Source organism: Strix uralensis, chromosome 1, assembly GCF_047716275.1.
Source record: "Strix uralensis isolate ZFMK-TIS-50842 chromosome 1, bStrUra1, whole genome shotgun sequence".
NCBI lineage: Eukaryota > Metazoa > Chordata > Aves > Strigiformes > Strigidae > Strix > Strix uralensis.
Window position 1 is genome coordinate 16,696,863 of NC_133972.1, and position 20,057 is coordinate 16,716,919.

A 20,057-nucleotide genomic window follows, 5' to 3' on the forward strand; every position below is an offset into this window, starting at 1 on the left:
CTGTGACATCGCGTCAATGAGTTTACTTCCTAGCTGTAAGGATTTCTAGTTATTTGGCAGTCTTTTTGCCAAATATGCAATTTTTTATCACATACGTATCTCTGAAGATCAAAATGGTAAAACCAAAAATCATTCTACTGCTGGCCTGAGAAAGCTATTACTGGGAAAATAATGTTCTAAGATCAGAGGATGATAAGAGTTTTTTGTGCTTTATGACAGAAATCACTGCAGTGATTTATGTGCATGTACAAATACAGACAGACCTGTACATTAAAGTCCATCACACAGTGATGCAAGACTTGGTCAGACAATATTACATTTCAGGTGTCAGCTAAATAGGCTGGTCAGATACGTAATGGAAAGAATCACCGATTTGAATTTGTATCAAATTTGTATCATAGAGTAAAAAAGGTTGTGGGTTTAACAATTTAAAACTCTTACATATCACTTTCCTCTCTGAAGCCTTCATGCTGGGTATGAAACGTGAAATTAAGAGAAATTAAGGGAACTGGACTTTAGCCAAGAAAATTTTGAAATAAATGAGTATCTGCGCAGACTGACGCTGAGAAATGCTTTGTGAAGGATAGATTGCTGACAACTACGTCAGTGTTAAAACCTTGTCTATAATTTACACGCAAAAGGCCGCATTTTGCTCTCAATAATGCTCACTTAAATAAATAATACCAAGAGGAGAATCCCATCTTTTGCTTTCAAAGCAAGTGAGGTAAAAAGGAGAAAACGGGAAGGCTAGGCAAGGTCCATGCAGCAATAAATTTCTACTTAAGACCTTAAAGTACTTCCAAGTCACATTGATGGGTTGTTTCATGAAGTTTAGTATCTGTCAGACTGAGGGTGTAATTCTGATTTTCTCAGTCTATGTGGGTCTTAAGTGAATTTTAATTGGCATTACTCACTGGGAAAGTGAGATGAGATTCTAAGGCTGTAAGTACGAAAGACTGAGTCAACCAAGTGAGTGAAACAGTGACTAACTAATTAAGTGAATGAGTGAGCAGAGCATTGTTTGCTTTTGTGATCATTTCTATGCATGAGTGAATGGCAGGGCTATTACATGTGTGTGAATGAGTGGGGTCAGGGTTGCTGAACAATCCATAATTTGTGTGGTCTTTCCATCGTTTGATTAGACTAATGAGCCAAGTGTTTGGAATATTAATACATGTAGACTAGAGCTAAACTTGTTATGTAGTTTGGAGACAAATTAAAAAATATGAACGATAACGTGCCAAAGCCTGTTTTCAGTTGCATACGTGTAGCTCTGGATTGGGTAATCGGCTGTTCCACAGCAGGTTGCTTTCAGCCCACTGGCGTCGGGGAGCTGAATGGTGCTCTATTACTTCTTCCAGGATTATTGTTAGAAGTGACATGACCAAATCTGTTTGTAGTTTATTGCAAATCTAATTGTGTACTATAAACTGAAGCATTATCTGACAATGAAATGATTTTCTGTCTTATTACACTTTCATAAAGGAGCAGATTTGGCTATTCTTATGTCAACTATTTTGCTTCCAAAGTAGTTAACAAGGCTAGCAATAATTTTGGCACCCTAAAAGCTTATTCCTTCAAATAACAGAAACAGAAGCAGAATAAAACCTTGTTCTATTATGTCATATATATAAATCATGTTCTATTGTCACTTTTCATTTCATAGCTGCACGCAGTTAAGAGACTAGGAGTCAACACTGTGCTGCTAAAATCCAATCAAACCATAGGTGTGAAGCATGGAGATAAAGAAATAGTCTAGAATCTTGAAAAACTTAGAGGTTTTTCCACCCTATGGATTTTTTTTTTCCCCCTGAAGACTCACAGGCATTCATTACCCTGCCCTTTCTCTCTCTCTCTCAAAAAAAAAAACCAAACAAAAAACCAAACCAAGATTTAAAAAACCTTGTAACTTCCAGTAGTAGGAAAGGTTGAAGAAAATATATCAAGCATTAGTAGTTACCAGCATTTCAACAACTCTGATGTCTTGACCTGAGCTGGGGAATGCTTTTACTTACTGTAAATTATTCTGAATTTGAAAACTGAGGTTATAGGAAACCTGTATATTACATAATTAATCCTACAGTTTTTCAGGCTTTTTCCTGCATGTTGGCTGATTGTTCCAGCAGAAGATATTTCCTGATCCTAAGCCAAAATCTGCCCTCTCATCTGCACTGTATTCTCTCAGAATGTTTCAGTAAATTGAGCAGCTGGCAGTATTTTTTCATATATCTTGTGATCTGACAACATTTTGCCATTCTTTAAAAAGCAGGAATCCTTTGCTTTTTACATCCTCCAGGTTTGGGATGGCGGTCCTCCAGAGAAGGACATGATTTGGCAAACAAACTGTAATTTAGCAAAATGCTGATGTTCTGCGTATGTTGCCATCTTTCCAAATGTATTTGGTCTTGATTTGGATGCTTTAAACTATGTGACTAGCTTTAAAGAGAGTAACAATTTTGGGATTTTTGTGGGTTTACCTACCCAAAAGAGCTATCTGACTTTATGAGAAAAATTAGTCACTGAAGTATGGGCAAGCCCAATGCCAAAGGTAAAAATTCGTGACTTCTGCTCTGATGCAAGTCACATGAGTATGTTCTAGTTATCTGTGTAGTGGTAAAACTAGGGTGGCATTCTATTCAGGTTTCGTGTCAAAAATGATCAAACCCAGACATAAACACAGGCAAAAATTCTTGAAAAAGTTTTAAATGGCAAAATTGTTTTATAGAAAACTGAGAATTATCAGTCTATGTTTTAAACTGATCGGTAAACCGCAAAAATCTTCTAATCAATCTCTTCAGTCAGAACATCTGTTCCTATCTAAGGCTACTGTTAGCGGCCATTTTACAAAGAGCTGAAAACTGGCCGATGTTCTTCTGAGACACTGAGCCTCCAGCTACCAATTCCAAACAGTGCTACTGAACAGAGAAGGCCGAATAACATTTCTATGAGATGGACTGTGTTTCAAAGAAGAGGGTTTGGGGGTTATGTCAGTCTAGTTCTTTAGTTTAGGATTAATTGCTGGGAACTTGAAGTGTGAGGAGTAGATGGTCCAGGATAAGGGAACAGATGTGATTTACTCTTCCTGTGATTTGCCTTGTGGTTTCTTCCAACTGCACTTCCATGTGCCTAATTCTCACATTTTCAAAATAAAGACAGGATTAATGAATGTTTATAAAGTGCTTTTGATGCCTAGAGAAAAGGAGGCTTTATCATCTCAGGATGTCATTATCAGAGTGGAAACATCATAGTAAGTTGTCACTGACATTGATATTTGTGAAATTTTAAAATTATTTTTGAAGTACATTCTGTATTGGAATATTTGAATGCAATATTGAAATACAGTATCGGAAGAGAAGTAGGAGTTAAATCATGTCATATTTGTTTTGGGTGGCCAAATACACAGAGAGAGAAACCTTGCCCACAGCTGGATCAATTTTTCAGATAAGAAAGGGCAATGTGCCATGTTAGTTACACCATACAGCAAGCAAATGCTTGTCTGCATGTAATTCTTGCAGATCTCCAAAAGGTCACAGTCTGGCTGTGGCTTGATGTCTACCACGGATCATGAAACTTAGCTGAAGAGCATCCACTGCATGCAGCTATCAGATTGCAGTTTGTTTCTTAAGATAGAGTAACAGACAAAAATCAAATCTGAATGATTCATTTTGTATTTGATCTTTGGTCTTATAGCGATGCCTGCACAAAAGCAGAACCTTGTGAATACATTTGTGCATGGGGTCGTTAAGGATAATGGAGTACCCTGTGGAAGTGCTGCACTTTTCCACCTTCTTAGCCCATACTTCATGCAACCCATTCAGAATTCTCCTCATGCTTCCTCAGAGCGAGGAAGTCAAATGTGTATGCTTTGCACATCACGTGCTCTTCCGTAGAGCCTCTTTTGCAAAGTGTCTCTCACAGGCCAAGAAGTTCACATTAGTGTGAAGATAGAGAGGATCAATAATAAAGAACTGCTGCCATTTGACAGCTGCTCATTGACACACATTACGAGTATCCAAATTTATTTCACCAGCTTTTGCTGCCATTCTCTGTGTGTAGACTCGAGGGACCAGAAAACTGCTACAGAAGCTGCATCTTTAAAACCAGTTTGTACAATGCTGCAGGAGTGTCCAGCACAAACAGCTTCAAATTCATGGTTTGAGTAAATTTTACACATTCTCAGATCTGGATCTCAATTATTTATAGTATGTACTGTGTCTTCCTGAGAAACTGAAGGCAGGTAAAGAGAAATTTTATTAATCCTGAGATTCAAGCTATATCCAAAGGACAGTGGCAGTTCAGAGGGCTCTTCTAAACTGCACAGTTGGGAAACACTTATCCCTGTGTGCCTCATCCAGCATACAGAGAGCACCACATCAAAAGCACCAAATCAGCTTCACTAGACTGCATAAACAGAAGGCTTTGTGTTTTTACTCCCTCTCCTTTTTTAAAAAACCACCAGACTTAGGAAATTAAATGCAAAAATAAATAAATGAAACCCTACATTCATACACACATACAGTTATCCTGTTAAAATGTCAGAAGTCAAGAAATGCACAAGTTAATGTTCTTATGTCAGCTCTGCTGCCCTGAATGGAGCCAGTCTTTCTCATCCTGTTTTCCTTGTTACATTTATTCAGGTTTATGGCCTCTCTCTCAAACTGCAGAAGCTTCACAGTTTTTGAGAATAAGATACTGACATCTGGAACAAACCGACTAAACTGCCCACACTTGTTTGGAAAAATATAATTAGACCCTTGCATAATAATAAAATGCAATTCGGTAATAAAATTAGCTGAATACATTGATTGCTATACTTCTGCTGTTTAATGTGTACTGTAAAATAAACCAGATGTACATTGTGACCAAATTAATGTTCCTGTAGAAACTTAATATTTGCATTTTGTGGTTGCTAACATCCTGCATTAGTGAATTAGAGAACAATTCTATGCTGCAGGATTTTTTTAAAAATTATCTTCTACTTGTTAGCCCAAAGTGACCAGCATCCATAAAGTTACTAACCAAGAGAGGATTCCCAGCACCTCTCTGCTGAAGGAGCTTTGAAATGCATACCCTTCTAAGGACTGCTGAAAGATCTGTATTAATTAACATGTTCTTCATCAAATAATGTGTGATATTTGGCAAATTATTATCTAAACAATTTTTCACATACTGTAACACATAAATAAAAGTTTGGGACCTGCGTTAAGTGGTTACCAATCTTGCTGAAGCATTTTTATAATGTGATTGATCACTAATATTGTACACTGCTGCATATATGAAGAATTTGACTTGAACTGGTTTTGTCCAGTGTATATTCATAAAAAGATCTTTTGGGGGGGTTTCCCTGGTTTTGTTTAATTTTTTAAGGCAGGAAACATCTGAACCTTTACTGTATACTATTATTCTGAATTTAATACTGGATATTAAATTTGACTGAAAGAACCAATAGAAGTAGCATGTACAGAAAATCCCCAATTATAAGGATAAACACTGCTCTGCTGCCCCCAAAACCTACTTACAGTCACGTCTTCTAGCTGAAGTCAGGTCTGCCAAGAAACACATAATTTTGATCAGTTTAGTAGGAACAGTCTTATATGTTAGAGCTGGATTTGCAACCTAACTTGCAAATAAGTGTGCCTTGAAAATGTGAATGTTTTAAATTAACAGCTAGTCCTAAACTTCTTATGTAAGTCTGCAGTGGGTGCTGTGTAAAGAAAAATGCAGCTTGCAGAAGCAAGTGGAGACCTTGAGTAGCTGTTATTTGGCCATTCAGTATTCATTGTCCATAACCAATGGCAGTAAAAACATTTATGAGCCCTGACCATTTCCCATGGGATTGGCAATGTAGCAATTGGTACAACAGCACTTATTTTTTTCATTTATGCATCACGCTATAGGTTCTAAAGCTTTAATCATCTATATGTTTCAAAACATGATGTGGGTGTAAAGGAGTAAATTCCTTTTTATACTGCATGTAGACTATGTAATATGCCGATTTACCAACTACCATAAAATTTTCTGTTTCATTTCAGAAATCTGCCCCTTTTTTAATCTTGTCTTCCCTGAGGAAGAACATCTAAGATTCACATTTATTTAAAGAAAAGAAAAACAAAACCTATGCATGTGCCATCCATAGAATAGGAGAAGAGGGGATCAGAAAAGGATTTAGTCCCAGGATTTTTTTGTGTTTTTGTGTTACATCCAAAATCTGTTTGTCATAACGAATGAAAGCCAGGTAGGACAGATAAACATCTGTTCTGCAGAATTTCACTCAAGACAAATTGTGTTTGGTTGGCCCTATTTTTTTCCTCTCTACATGTAAAATAAGTATATACATACTATTTTTTTTCCTAGTGCTGCGATCTTTCAACAGAGGCTGCACAAAGACTTGCAAACACTTAAGATGGTAATCTTATCTTCAGAAAAGCAGCTGTTGAACTGAGTATATTTTTTGTGACGCAGTGGTTCCTCAGCCATCACTGTCGCATTGGGGCACTGTGAGGTCCCCATGAGGGCATGTTGAAGCCAGATGAATGGGTCCCTGATCACGTTGCTGTTGACTTAGAGCATGCGCTTATTTGGACAGTGTGTTTTCCATGCAGGCTTTGCATCAGCCATGGTAAAACAGAGGCTCCGTAAGGCATCTGAAGGTCAGAGTAGCTCAGAGAGAGAGAGTACCTGCTCTGGCACTAAAGCCTGCCACTGCAAAGTTCTTCATCCGAGGCCATAAACACATCTGAAATGTGTGGGAGAGTTTATATTGGGTCAGTGTTTCAAATTATGTGGCCATTGTGGTTTTTATCCAGCACTGGTTACGTGTTACATTCAAGTTTATGGTATCATGAAATCACAGTCTGACTTTAAACTCATTTAGCATTGCATGTGGCAGTGAGATGTGATCATACCTCATAAGCTGCCAGTGTCCTAATTTAGGAAATAACGTGTGCCAGAGATCCAAAATGGATTAGACCAAAATGTTAACACTGCGAAGAACCAAAAATAATGCATGTTTTCTTTCCTTGATGTCAATAACATTTTCTGTAAGCATACATGTATTGTATTTTACTGTTAATGGAAATAATTTTCAGCAATAAATGAAAGGGACAGCTTATTTGTAATTACAGGATTTTTTTAAAAAAAAAAAAAAAAAAGAAAGAGAAAACAGTACATTTCTAAGTCAAGGATACCAAGACAAACTCTGGAAAGGACTGTGCACCTGCCTTGGTACTGGGAAGCAATAATAGATGCAGCAGTTTAGTTCACTGCCTTTCAAAATTTAACACGCTATTGGTGTCTGCCTTGCTTCAATAAAACCTTAGCATTGTGTAAATAGAACGATCCTGATAACTTCCTGGATTGTTTCCAAATGCCTCATTTTTTGAAGGAGATCAGCCAGCTGAAATGTCAAAATTTGGAAACTAACAAAAATACTATATCCATTGTAAAACCTTTGTCTTCCTTGCTACTTTATAGGAATTTTTATATCGTAATAATATGGCACTTCATCCAAGTGCTTCAGGGGTTTATTGGTTAAGTGGTTTGTACTAATACCTACACCCATTTTATAAGTATAAACTCATTTAAGATTTTTGGATGGCACACAATAATGTCTTCCAAGTTATGAAATATTTTTAGTAACAGTTACCATTTGACAATTTTGCTTTATATACTAATAATTTCAAGTGCTTTTGGACTGCTAGACCCATTTCCTGACATGCCTATCATACCTGTGCAAATTCCAGACACGCTGTTTTGTACCAGGGAAAGATCAGAGAGGAAGAGCACCTATTGTTAAAAAGAAGTAAAAATTACAAATACCAGTCTGGTCTAAAACTTTGAAAGCTATGATTTTGTCAGATTACATGACTCTCTCATGGAGTACATTCTACCATTTTATAAGGATGATAGACACTGTTTTAGAATTACTGATACTTTTTACTAAGTTCTTATTTTATTGAATTAGTATCCTTTCTAATCATTGGTTTTCAGCTACTTCTCCCCGATTTTGTTTTCCTTAGGCTTTTTACCCATGCATAGATGAATCCACACATTAGCCTTTCTCTCTTGCCTGAGCATCCCTACAATCAGCTCTTGAGAACTGCCGTTCAGGCCTAACAAGCAAATGAGATGCTTCAAGACTACAATTATGTGATTATATTATGGTCTGAAACAGCCAACAAGGAGCCAACACCTATTATCTTGTTACCACACATTGTATACACATTCAAAATACACGATGAAATGTGTAATAGACTGGAAAGGGTTGAAGATGTTTGGAGTACAGCTGGTCAACCTTTCTGATATTTTACGAAGTGTATATACTGTAAAGAAAAATTACAGCAACATTTGCTGTGCAGCTAATTAAAAACAATTATAGACAGATTTTGTTGAAAGATGAAAGAGTTATTTACCGCTTCAATTTGCTTTTTAAGTTACAGAATCAAGTTTGTTTGCCTTCACCTCTTTTACTGAAAGAGCCAGCTGGTAGCTTACTCACATGCCCAGACTTTGGGCTCCAGATGCTGAGACCTGCTGTAAATCTCTGGTAGTTCCAAACTGGTCAGGAGAGGAGAGGAAAGATCCATATTTGTAGGGGATCAGGGAACAGTATCAAAACTTGGATCTTAATATTACAGAGAGGTTGTTTTTAGAAGTTATGGTTTTGTATGCCTGTATATATCAATGAAGGTATATACAAAGCACAAATTATAATGTCTTAAAGTTATAGGTCCTTACTCGGCAAAGTCTGTTAAGTGTAGGCTTAAGTGCTTTGCTGAATGGGTGCCACATTTGCTACAGCGTTCAAGTTTCCTATGGATTGCAGCTGTCTGAAACAGCTCAGTTGCTGAAGTGACATCCTTTAAAAGGGATGTGCAGCACATATGCCTTAACCTGCAGATAGGATTGTTCTACCAAAACTTCATTTTAAATCTTTTTCAGGTATTTCAGTTGGAAGTACCACGATTTTTCAATACAATATGGACTCTCATAAGGCAAAGGCTATTTCTAATGGTCTTTTCCTTCACAGTTATGTAATGAAAAGGACATTTATCGTAAACCCTTATGTGTGTTGATGACCTCAGCCTACTGAATAGCCCCAAACTTTGGCAAATTGAGTGTCATATAACTAGACCCCAGGCAAGAATTTTATGGAAAGGGAAACGTATAGAGGAAAGTTTGCAGCTGGGAAATGTATCATAAGTGAAGACCAGAAGAAAGTATGTTTATATGTGTCTGTGGCTTCTGGTCTTCTGCCACTCACATCAGGATGTACAGCCTGGCGTGACTGAGTTCTGATCAAGAGCTGATCTACTATGGACTTCCCTGCTGGAGAAGTCTGGGTCTCCAAGTAAGTTATTGAAAATCTTCTTTACCAATAGACATCTACTAAGACATAAAATCATCCACAACATGTTGTGAAAATGACTGGAAACAGACAAAGCATGAATAAGTGGAACCCAAGATACTGTGGACACAGTCAAGTATTATTTAATACTTCTCTAGACTAAAAGATGTACTTGTGCTTGTGTACATATGCAAGACTGGCGATAACGTATTGTTTAACTGATGACTGAATCAGGTCAATTATGTGTAAAATTATTAAAACAGTGGCACAAATACACATATATGTTTTATTTTTATAGTTAATAGATACACTAGCAGCCAAGTTTCTAATTTAGCATGAATGCAAATAAATTTCAAATAAAGTCTATCTTTAACTGATGGAATAAAATTCTACTTACTTGCATTAGCAGGAAATTAATTCATTTAATAAATCAGAAGACTCTTTTCTGAGGTAAATGTGAAATTACCGCTAGTCTAGAGAGCCCACAGATAGCCGAGACATCACTTCAGCTATGAGGTGCAAAAGGAAGGCCACCTGAGGTAAATTTTGTCGAGTATAAATAGACATTTAAGAATTAATTAGGTAGCTGGGGGTTTCCAGGGTTTCATTTTGTTGAAGCATTTTTAAGTGACTGTTATGTTGCTCAAATACATTAAATGTTCTGCCTACAGTAGGGCTTTCCCTGAAATGGAGCTGCCATGGTGCAATGGGTAAGGACTAAGGACTAGAGAGAGAAGAAAGCAGAGGGAAGGAGGGATTTCTCTGCATCCCTGCTCCCCAGACAAGAAATCAGTGTGGAAAAGAAGAAGGAAATACAAACATTTGAGTGTAAATGAGTGAAAATCAGAGAAAAGAGGGGATGAACAGAATGGGGAGGGGAAGGCATTGAGATGTCGAGTAAGTTGTAAATAGGCGAAAGGAGAAAGACTTATGGACCCAGCTAGAGTTGTAATGTAAATTACAGGATCTAGTGCTTGTGATAACCAGAGTGTTAGACCTGATGAGCTAGAAAATAACCTTTAAGACTTCTGTCCTAAATATAGCATCTTAGTGCTTCAGTCTTTGGGGGATTACTTTGTGGGGTATAGCACTGATTTAATTTTCTCTTTGCTTTTGGTCTCATTTTCTTTAGTTGTTAATATGTCTGTGTATACCAAACATCTCCGGCAAGGTGCTGATGGGTTTCATGAAGACCACCAGCTCATGTACCAACCATAAAGAAGATAAGCACCAGCACTCTTTCACTATTACCTTCTATTCGAATCCACTCATGGAAATATAAAGCCTACATATCCTTTTCATGTCTCACTGGTGCTCTGCTTCATTGGTGACACAACAGAGGAGATGGACACGAGTCAAGAGGCTTTGGATTTATTCTTCGCTCTCCCAGCCATATTGTGGTGTTTGGAGCAATTCACACTTTTTACGCCTGTTTCTTTGTTTGTTATCAGAAAATACTGATGATGTAGACCTTTGTAAAACAATTCATAAACCCTGGATGTCAGGATATCAGAAACCTAATCATTATTATCTAAAAATTATTTTAATTTTCCAACATGGTTTTTAATACCAAATATTCCTTACAAACCCCAAGAAAATAGAAGATCATAGTAATAATAATAACAATAATAATAATAATGCAAATTCACAGCTCACTGCACTCAAAATTTTTTCCTGCTTTTTACTGTTGTTTAATTTCAATAAATTTTTGTTATCAAAGTAAAATTTAATTAGATGTCAGAATGCAAATGCTCAGATTGGCTTCAGGTAAGCTTTGTTCTACTGCTTTATGCAGGAAAATCAAATAGTGTATTATAATATATTCCTCCTGGATTGAGTAGTATTTTGAACATACACAAGAAATTACTGCAACTTATGCAATGGTAATAATGACAATGAATTAAGTTAATAATGGTGTTATTTTCTGGTTTGAGTTCTGTTAGTGCAGGCAAAAACACAGTGTTAAAACATTGGTTTGGAGGCAGGTTTCTAGTTAGAAAAATAATACTTTCACAAAAAGCTGCAGTTAAAATGTTTGTATTCATAATTAAAGTTATTTTTAGAATACTATATTTATAATATATTGATGTTTAGACAATGTAAAGGATTTTAAGTCTTTGTTTTCAACATTTTAAAAAATGTTATTTTACTACACAATATATCTCTTCCCTCCCTGACTTTTACATGCTTGTACTGCTGACAAAACTAGACCTTAACTACTGTTAGCCCTACAGAGCTGCACAGCTGATGGAGAGTCAGCTGGGCTTTATTGAGACTTGTGAATCCCTAATGAAATTATCATTTAAATTCTAATTCCCTTCCTACCAGCAGCAGTATGTGAAGCAGAGCGAGTGCTCAGATCACTGTCAGGCCGAAGTAAGCAACGCCGTGTGGTGACAGGGAGAGATAACGCAAGACTCCATTTGGGCACTCATGCTACTGTCTTCTTGGGGTGCAGTCAGCAGAACGCTATTTAAACGTGTTGCTCGAATACCACTTGGCACATACACAGCTGCTCTCAGTGGAGGATTTGTAAAAAGGCCATCCAGCATCCTCGGGTCAAGGAAATCCTAGCCAGCTTCTTTTTTGACTCAAAAAAACCCCAGTCATTGTCTTGACAGACATTCAGAAAATCTGCTTCCTGTGGGTTCAGCGGACCTGAGAGTGGAGAGAATCTATGTTTATCCAAATGTATAGCATGAGTAAATGCAATCTTATAAAATCCAATCCCCTTCATACTCAAAATATAGATTTTTCTACAATTCTTTGGGTAGCCTGGAATTAATATCTACTTATACATTCAAATGCTAATTATAAATGTCCACTGAGACTACTCACTTAACATCTTGATTTATATTCAGGCTTAACCATCACTTCTAATTAATATTCTGTTTAAGCCTGTATAAATAGTATATGCCGTGATTTAAAGTAAATCGGTTAAAACAGTAATAAAATAAGCAGATGAAATTTCTGTATGATGCATACCTTTCACACTCACAAAACAAACTCTTGTAATCCAAGGCATTTCCCATTTTTTGTTATCTTTTCCTGCTTCCTCCAGAGCGGAAATAGATACATCTGCATGCAAGAATATATAACTCTAGGATCATAATTTTAATTTTTGTTACCTCTCACGTTTGTCGTTTCATTGTTTCGGTGTTGTTTTTTTTTTTTTAACTGTCCTTTTGGTGTTTTTCTATTTTTAAAAGAATATATTCTCCCTCTTTGAGTCACTATTTCTTGTAATTATCCTTTCCAATATCTCCGTATTCATCTGCAGAGGAAATTGAGTACTGCCTGATTTCTTACACACCGAATAACCCAAAGAACTGACTCTGCAATTTGGTTTATCACTGTCAGATCATTTCTGCTTTACCATTTTCAAAGGAAAACCTAAATTTACAATTGTTTTTTAAAAAGTGAGAGTATTTAGATTATTGATTTGCCTCAGATACCTCTCAATATAATTGGTTTGGGGTTTTGAGAAAGCATCATAAAAATCAAAAATAGGCCATAAAAAGGCACTGAAGTGACAGGCATAGCTTGAAACTAAAATCCACAAAATATAGGAAGAACATTTTCTCTTAACACAGGTGTACCTAAGCATTCTGCCAGCAGCAGCAGATCATACATACTCTATATGCCTCGTTGGCTGGGAGAAATGGGAAGATTAAATTTTATGTTAAGGACATATCCAAGATAATTGAGGTTATGCTAGTAATCTTTGTACCTTCTCTGTTTGCTTGATACATACAGTGTAGTAGCATCTTCCTTTTAAAGTCTAAAGAGCTGCTGTTGTAGTTACTGTGAAGCCTGTAGATGATTTTACATAAATGCTTAGGTATTCGTGCTGAATACAGCTCAGAACAAGACAGATTTTTACATAATTTCAATTAATTTATTTTACAGCCAGAAGTATTCCTTTACATTCATCACAATACTGACAGAAAATGGAGTTTTGCTTTCTCTCTAAGTGGGAATAACATTACAGTGTACTTTTTAAGCAAATAACCCCCAAAGAATAAAAGATGTCATATGAAGTAATTAGATGGAGTGCCAACAGGCTGGCTTCTAGGTTATTGTTAGAATCATGGAATAATTAATTCTGTTTTCATTGACTAGTTTGTTACAGACATTGTTTTTCATGAGGGGTGGCACCAAGTATGTAGATATATGAAAAGTAAGAATCATTTTAAGAGCACCATCTTTTCATTGTGAAAAGGAAAGCATCACACTCCACAATGACCTGAACTGTCAGTGATCTGATTTGATGACAGACAGACAGAAAAGATACCCAGTTTTCTGTCCTGAAGTTTCTGGGTCAAAACAGTCAAACTAGACTCTGCTTGGTTCACTTCTGAAGGCAACAGTTACAATCTAACAGCGGCACGAATTCTGCAAGACTCTTCCTAGATCAGCTTCTCTTTATTGAAATTATTTTTGCTTAGACTCAATTCTAAGTATTGCATCTACTAGCATTGCTGATCTAATGAAAATAGGCTCCATATTCATAAGTTTTATCTGCAGCATAGTTTCTGTTAGCATGTCTTAGTCATGACTGATTTTCAGTATAGGAGCGTTGTTATTATCATCTAGTGATTTTTTTTTTTTTTTTTGCAATGGAGTTCGCTGTGGCCAAAAAAGTCTAGATGTCATTTTAAAAAAGAAACAAAGCTTTCATTTACTATCCACTTACTTTCTATTCGCTTACTTTCCTGGTCACTGATAAAGGAGAAGGAAGCGTTACTGCTCCTTTAAAAAAATATTTATCAAGAAAGACAGTAACTGATATTGTCTTCAATTCTAGGTATTAAAGAGCTTTACCCAGGCACTGCTCACTGATGGCGTTCTTGTGAGAGAGGGAAGTCTAAGCAAACCCTGCAGTTGGGCTGGAGGAATGTGGAAGAGAGGCAGGGAGAAAAAATGAACTCATGATGGGTGCTTTTTAATGAGAGCTGTGATTAACAGTGAATCTCATCTGCCTTTTCTTTTAAAGCTCATTTCTTGCCTTTAAAGTTAAAATCAAGGGCAGATTTATTGGGGAGAAACAAGGGAGCTTCAGTACCCTCCATTAGGTGCTGCCTGGGCTTTGCCAACTCGCAACAGTTTGTTTCCATCCTTAACATATATAAAATCGTGGGGCCAAAGAGGTCAGAAAACTAAAGTATATACAACTAACCCACCTCCTTCCTAACTCCTAATCTCAAAGCCATGCTCACGCTTTTTTTGGAGACCGATTGGTGGTGGCTGTGTTTCTGGGACTGTCCACAGGGACCTTTCTGCAGAGGATTTCAGCCACTGAAAGCACATACCTCAATGTGCACCGAGGTCGTACTGGTTGTGTGTGAATCTCAGGAGTGTAAATCATGTGCATTCTAAAAGACAGCTATGGGGTGGGTGAAATCTAAGCATACATAAGCCCATAATTCATGATTTCTGACAATTCATGTCCAAGCCACCTTGCAGCTCATCACTTCTGGCAATGATGGCTCTCACCACCCCACAACCAAATCACCACAGCAGCCATAACCCCCTTGTCACAGGTCACAGCCCAACATATTAACGCAGAGCATGATCTCAGGTTTGATACATATTTCAGCAGTGGCTGAAAATCAGATGCAGCACCATTCAGCTAATTCTTCCAAACCAGTCTATAACATAAAGCTGGGTCTTGCACTGCTCCAGCACAAACCGCACAGGCTGCGAGTTGGAGTCCAGAGTTATTAATCTGACAGAAAAAAGAATGAGCAGGTGCATCATGCACACTGGGAGTGGGAAGGACTTGGGAGACCTTCCTCCTAAAGGTCTTCTGAGCAGCATCAAACATAGGAATTTTTTTCCCCTTAATTTTTAGTTGAATATTCTTGGGATGCTAAAGTTCTATCATCATCTCTTGAAACATGTTAATAATACTTAGTTTTTCAATAAGATGTGCCCTATTTTAGCTGAAAGTTTTTACAATTTTTGCAGGAAATATGTGATGAAATTCTGTAACCAATAGCATTTGGGAGAGTTGTACTGCTCTGTCATTTTCAAATAGGCATGAATCCATGAAATACTGCTTTTTAAAAGCCATAAAATTGGATTTACCTTATTCACCCTTTTAATTGTTGGCACAGGTGCTCTAAAAATATGGCTAAAATGAAGTCAAGATGACATTCTTATTCCAAGTAGGTGTGTCTTAATATCAGCAGCTATTTCTTTTCAGGTTATTTATTTATGCTGACAGCATCCCAGTGATGTTCTTTTGAACTTGTAAAGGCATTCAGCTTTGAATCTTCCTGTCTGATTCTCGATTTAAGACACTTGCTGACAAATAAACTAAAGCGAGTTGAAATCCAGACAAATAAAATGGAGACATTTAGCAGCTCTAGGCCAGCCAGTCGGGGTGAGGAAGGGTGAAGTCTGTATGCTCAGGGTAATCCCGAGATAAGCAAAAGATCATGTTTCCTTTGTACATTGCTGCCATCTGCTGCATTTTATCAACAGGCTTGCAGAATGGGGTTTTTTCTTCATTATGCACACAAGAGCTCAGAAAGTAGAACAAGCCCCACAAAATCCATGTCTCTGCACCAGTTTCAGAGAGCTCAATATTATTTTTAATTCAGTAAATAAACACACCTCTCTCAATAGTCGCTCAACTCAAACAATGTTTTCATAGCAGTTTACAACTCAGTCATTTGCTTATATTTCCCATCATGCAAATTTGTTGCAAACCAAGAACTAATTGTGCCATCTGAACTGCCAAAGAAATGTGGCAAGGGGACAGAGATTGTTTACTGGTGCTCATGATACAAAGTACATACCATACATTAATCATCTTCTTTGCTTGGATTAGTTAAATGAGTCATCCTAACTAGGGTGTAAAAGAGATTTGAGGGCTTTATATAAAAGCCAAATGAGCAACACCTCTGGCTGGTCCGATGGTAGTGGGTTAACAGAAATTATTACTGTTAGTTAAACTAACCTTTCTATATTCCTCCCCACTGCTAAACTTGACTGGTCTTTTTAATGCATTTTAGGCACCTGCTAAGAGCTCGACAGCTGCTGACCACATCTATCAATCTGTAGTTACAGTGACCCTCTATCTTCTCAGATAAACTCTTTGTGCTGTGACTCTCAGTTCTCACTATGTAGTGTAACTTTTCCAGGAGATAGTTCAATACATAGTGCATTTGCCTCTGAAACGAAAGTAAATAATTGTTCTATGTATGGTGTAAGGAGCACTAAATTTCCAAACTTCTGGGGTTTTTGGCAGAAGTAATAAAGCTATGATTCTAGGTCCTTGGGCCATAACAGTTAACAAAGGACACTACCTAAAAATAGAGATAAATCTGTCTACGTGACCAAATTAAAATCCTAGTGATTAACCCTAGTTGTCCGATTTGTACAATTTCCTGGGACATTTCAAAAGGTTCCTAAGTGACTGTACATGTTCTAAGCCACTGCCAGTTATTACAGGAGAAGCTCTGCACTCCAGTGGCAGGGGAAGCAAGATGTCTCTTATTGGCAGGTCTGGACCTACGAAGCTGACTGCATGCTTCATGTAAACACACAGATGAATCCCACTGGAGTCAATGCATGACAGTGTTTTCTGTAAGTGGGTAATATAGTATAATACCCCAAAAGACTTGAGTTTTTACCATCCTCTGCCATGTGTTACAGATAACTACTTTTTTTTTTTTTCCCCCTAAAGCTTAGCTTTTTATTAATGTTAGTCAACAGCTTCCTGGTAAATTGTTACTTCACCAATATTTTATGTTCTCCTTAAAGTACAACTTTATGTTTCACTCTTTTGAATACAAAAGTGTACTGATGATGGCTTTAGATAAAAGGCAACAGGAAAAAATAGTACTTACACATGGGTAAGATGTAGGTGGTCATTAAGGGTTACCTACTCTGCAGAGAATAAAACAGAACCAGGGAAACAACGACCTTTACTTTTGAGAAGCCAAGGAGAATTGAAAAGGAAATAACGCAGTAGAAAAATGCAAGTTACACCCAGATAGGAGATGGTGAAAGGTGGGGAAGGTGCAGAGTGTGAAGAACTTGCCGAAGCATGGCTCTCTAATAAGACTTACTAGTGTTCAGGAAAGATATTTTGTAGGGGAGGCTACATCTGCATGATTGATTTAAAGATGGATTTCTTAAGACCGCAGACTGATTTCTCTATCGTTGCAAAGGTAACTAGAAAAATAGTACATGACAGTTGATGCAAAAAGAAAAAAAAAAAAAATTATTCCAGAACATAAAAAATTCTTGTCACTGAAAGCTGAACAGTAATTTAAGCCTTAGTCTTGAAGTCAACAGAATCCAGAAAGGAAAGATGTACCTGCAGAAATCCAGGCTGAGCAATTTAACCATGAGTGTCTAAAAAATTCCCTTTCCTTTGATGCAATTCTGACACTGAGGGTAATGAGAGTATATGGGACAGACATTAGAGAGGACACTGTAAATGCTACCACCTATTTGGTGAAAAAGATGATGGGTTATATTCACTGGGACAAGACCTAAGTATTAAGCCTCAGTGAAAATCAGAGCAGTGCATGTAAATTCCATCCATAAGGAGCAGTTAGCAAAAGTATTCTTGTCTAACAGAAATATTTGTAAATATGTGGCTTTCCCAATGTGTTCAGTCATGACAAATTATCGACTTTGTCATCTGCTGCCATGTGTTCTCTGGGCTCTGTATCTCTGCTGCTGTGAAAAGGTCTGCTAGGGCAGGAGGATTGAAATTGAAATTAAAATGGAGGGTGTCTTTACATTTTTGCCCTACAGAAGAGGTTCTAATCTTTGCCCCAAAAGCCATGCTTTAGATTGGTTTATAACATTTATGTTATTTTGATCTAGGTTGTAAGGTAGATATACCTTTCTAGGATCAAACTGTCACAGCTGCTCTACGTAATTTCTAAGACAAACAAAAATACAACAAAAAATGATGGCCCTTTCCTCATCTGGCTGCTTTTCTGGAAGTCTCAGGACTCAGGTCTGACCCTGTGGCCAAGTTTGTCATATTGACAGTGGTAGTGAATTTACCAGTTGGATTTACAATTCCTCCTCACTCATACTCAGTAAGGCAAGTTAATTACTTCACCTCATTTGTTTTTATCTCGCTAGATTTTTGGAGCAGCAAGAGAGGAAGACGGACCAAGGGTAAGCATCCTCACTCATGCTCAGGTGTATCATTGGCTGGGGTCACAATCTGAGCAAGACTGAGCAAACCAAGAAGGGGATATTGTGCCTGGTATTATAAGACTTCAAAGTGAGGCCGTGTCAAAAGTTAAAACCATACAAAAATCCAAATGATGTCTTCACAGTGACCTATTTGATTATTGCCCTATGAATGGCCTACAAAGCACTGATGCAGACAGAATGACCCAGTGGAAGCCATACATATACTGTTTGAGGATAAAAATGCACGTAACAAAATAGGAAACCTAAGCAATGCAGCGAGTAACTACTCAGTGGAAATGCCTGCTCCATCGACAGCAAGGAACTAAGCATGTGTATGAATCATTAGGGCCTGTAAAAAATGGACATGAACATGTTTTATGGCAGACGATAAATTAAGTCCGCTCCTCAAAAGGAACTGGGAATTCATCTGTGGTGTCTGAATAAAAACAAAACAAAATATATAGGGAAAGTAAAAGATTTGTGGAAAAGATGGGCCTTTTTAGAAAGAAGACGAGATGAATAGATGGAGTTATGAGAGAGGGATGTAAAATTATAGCCCAGAGGAAGTCAGTTTGGGACCCTACTTATACTTATTCATAAGATAAGAGGTGAGTCTTAACTGTAATGAAAGGCAATCAAAATATTGAAACAAATCATATTTTACTTTAAGCATTGGTAAATTGTGCAAATTCCTGTCATGATATGTCAGGGCTACAATACTGATGTGCCATTTATGTGGGTAATGATCTTGTACAGAGGATCAAACTAGGGAGGATTAGAAAAAATCCTCTTCTTGATTAGAGGTTCTTATATGCCTCTATAGAAACTGGTCTCTTGATTATTGGCCTTGGTTACGAGTTATCATACAGATAAATGTTCTCTATAGACCTCTGAGAAAAACTTTACTTGTTTCTCAAAATCTTCCATTCCTCGGACACATTTTTATTTTTCCAGTGATTTTTAGTTTGAGAAGGGGCATTACATTGTTCTCCGGAAGTCAGGATGATTCAGGGACCACTATGTAAAATTAGAGAAGACTCCCAACTCAGCAGAAAAAACTGTCAGTAAAATGGGCTGAGTATATTTATTTTATTAACCTGCTGTCCCCACAGCAGTTGAGTGTCAGGTAGCATTTGCTAGGTAGGGGGGAAAATGGAATAGCAACACATTAAGGAAAAGTCTTTGCCATTAGTTTTCTGAAACATATCCAGTATCTCAATGTTTTTCGCTTGCAATAGTGGTGCAAGACAGCAGAAATCACAATTCTGAAATGCTAGGAAAGGTAATTCTTTCCAGCTGAGATATACACTTCACAAACTACATCTTACCATGTACATATTGCATAAGGAGGATACTGGTGCTGTTTCCTATAGCAAACTTTGTCTGTACTAGAAAGTTTAAGTATTCTAACCAGCGTCAGTCTAAAATTGGTCTTGTAAAACAGGCATGAGCCTATGCTGTAAACACCTAAGATGGTTTATGCCTGTTACTGAACTAAATTACATGAATGCAAGCAAAGCCATCTTAATGGCTCTAC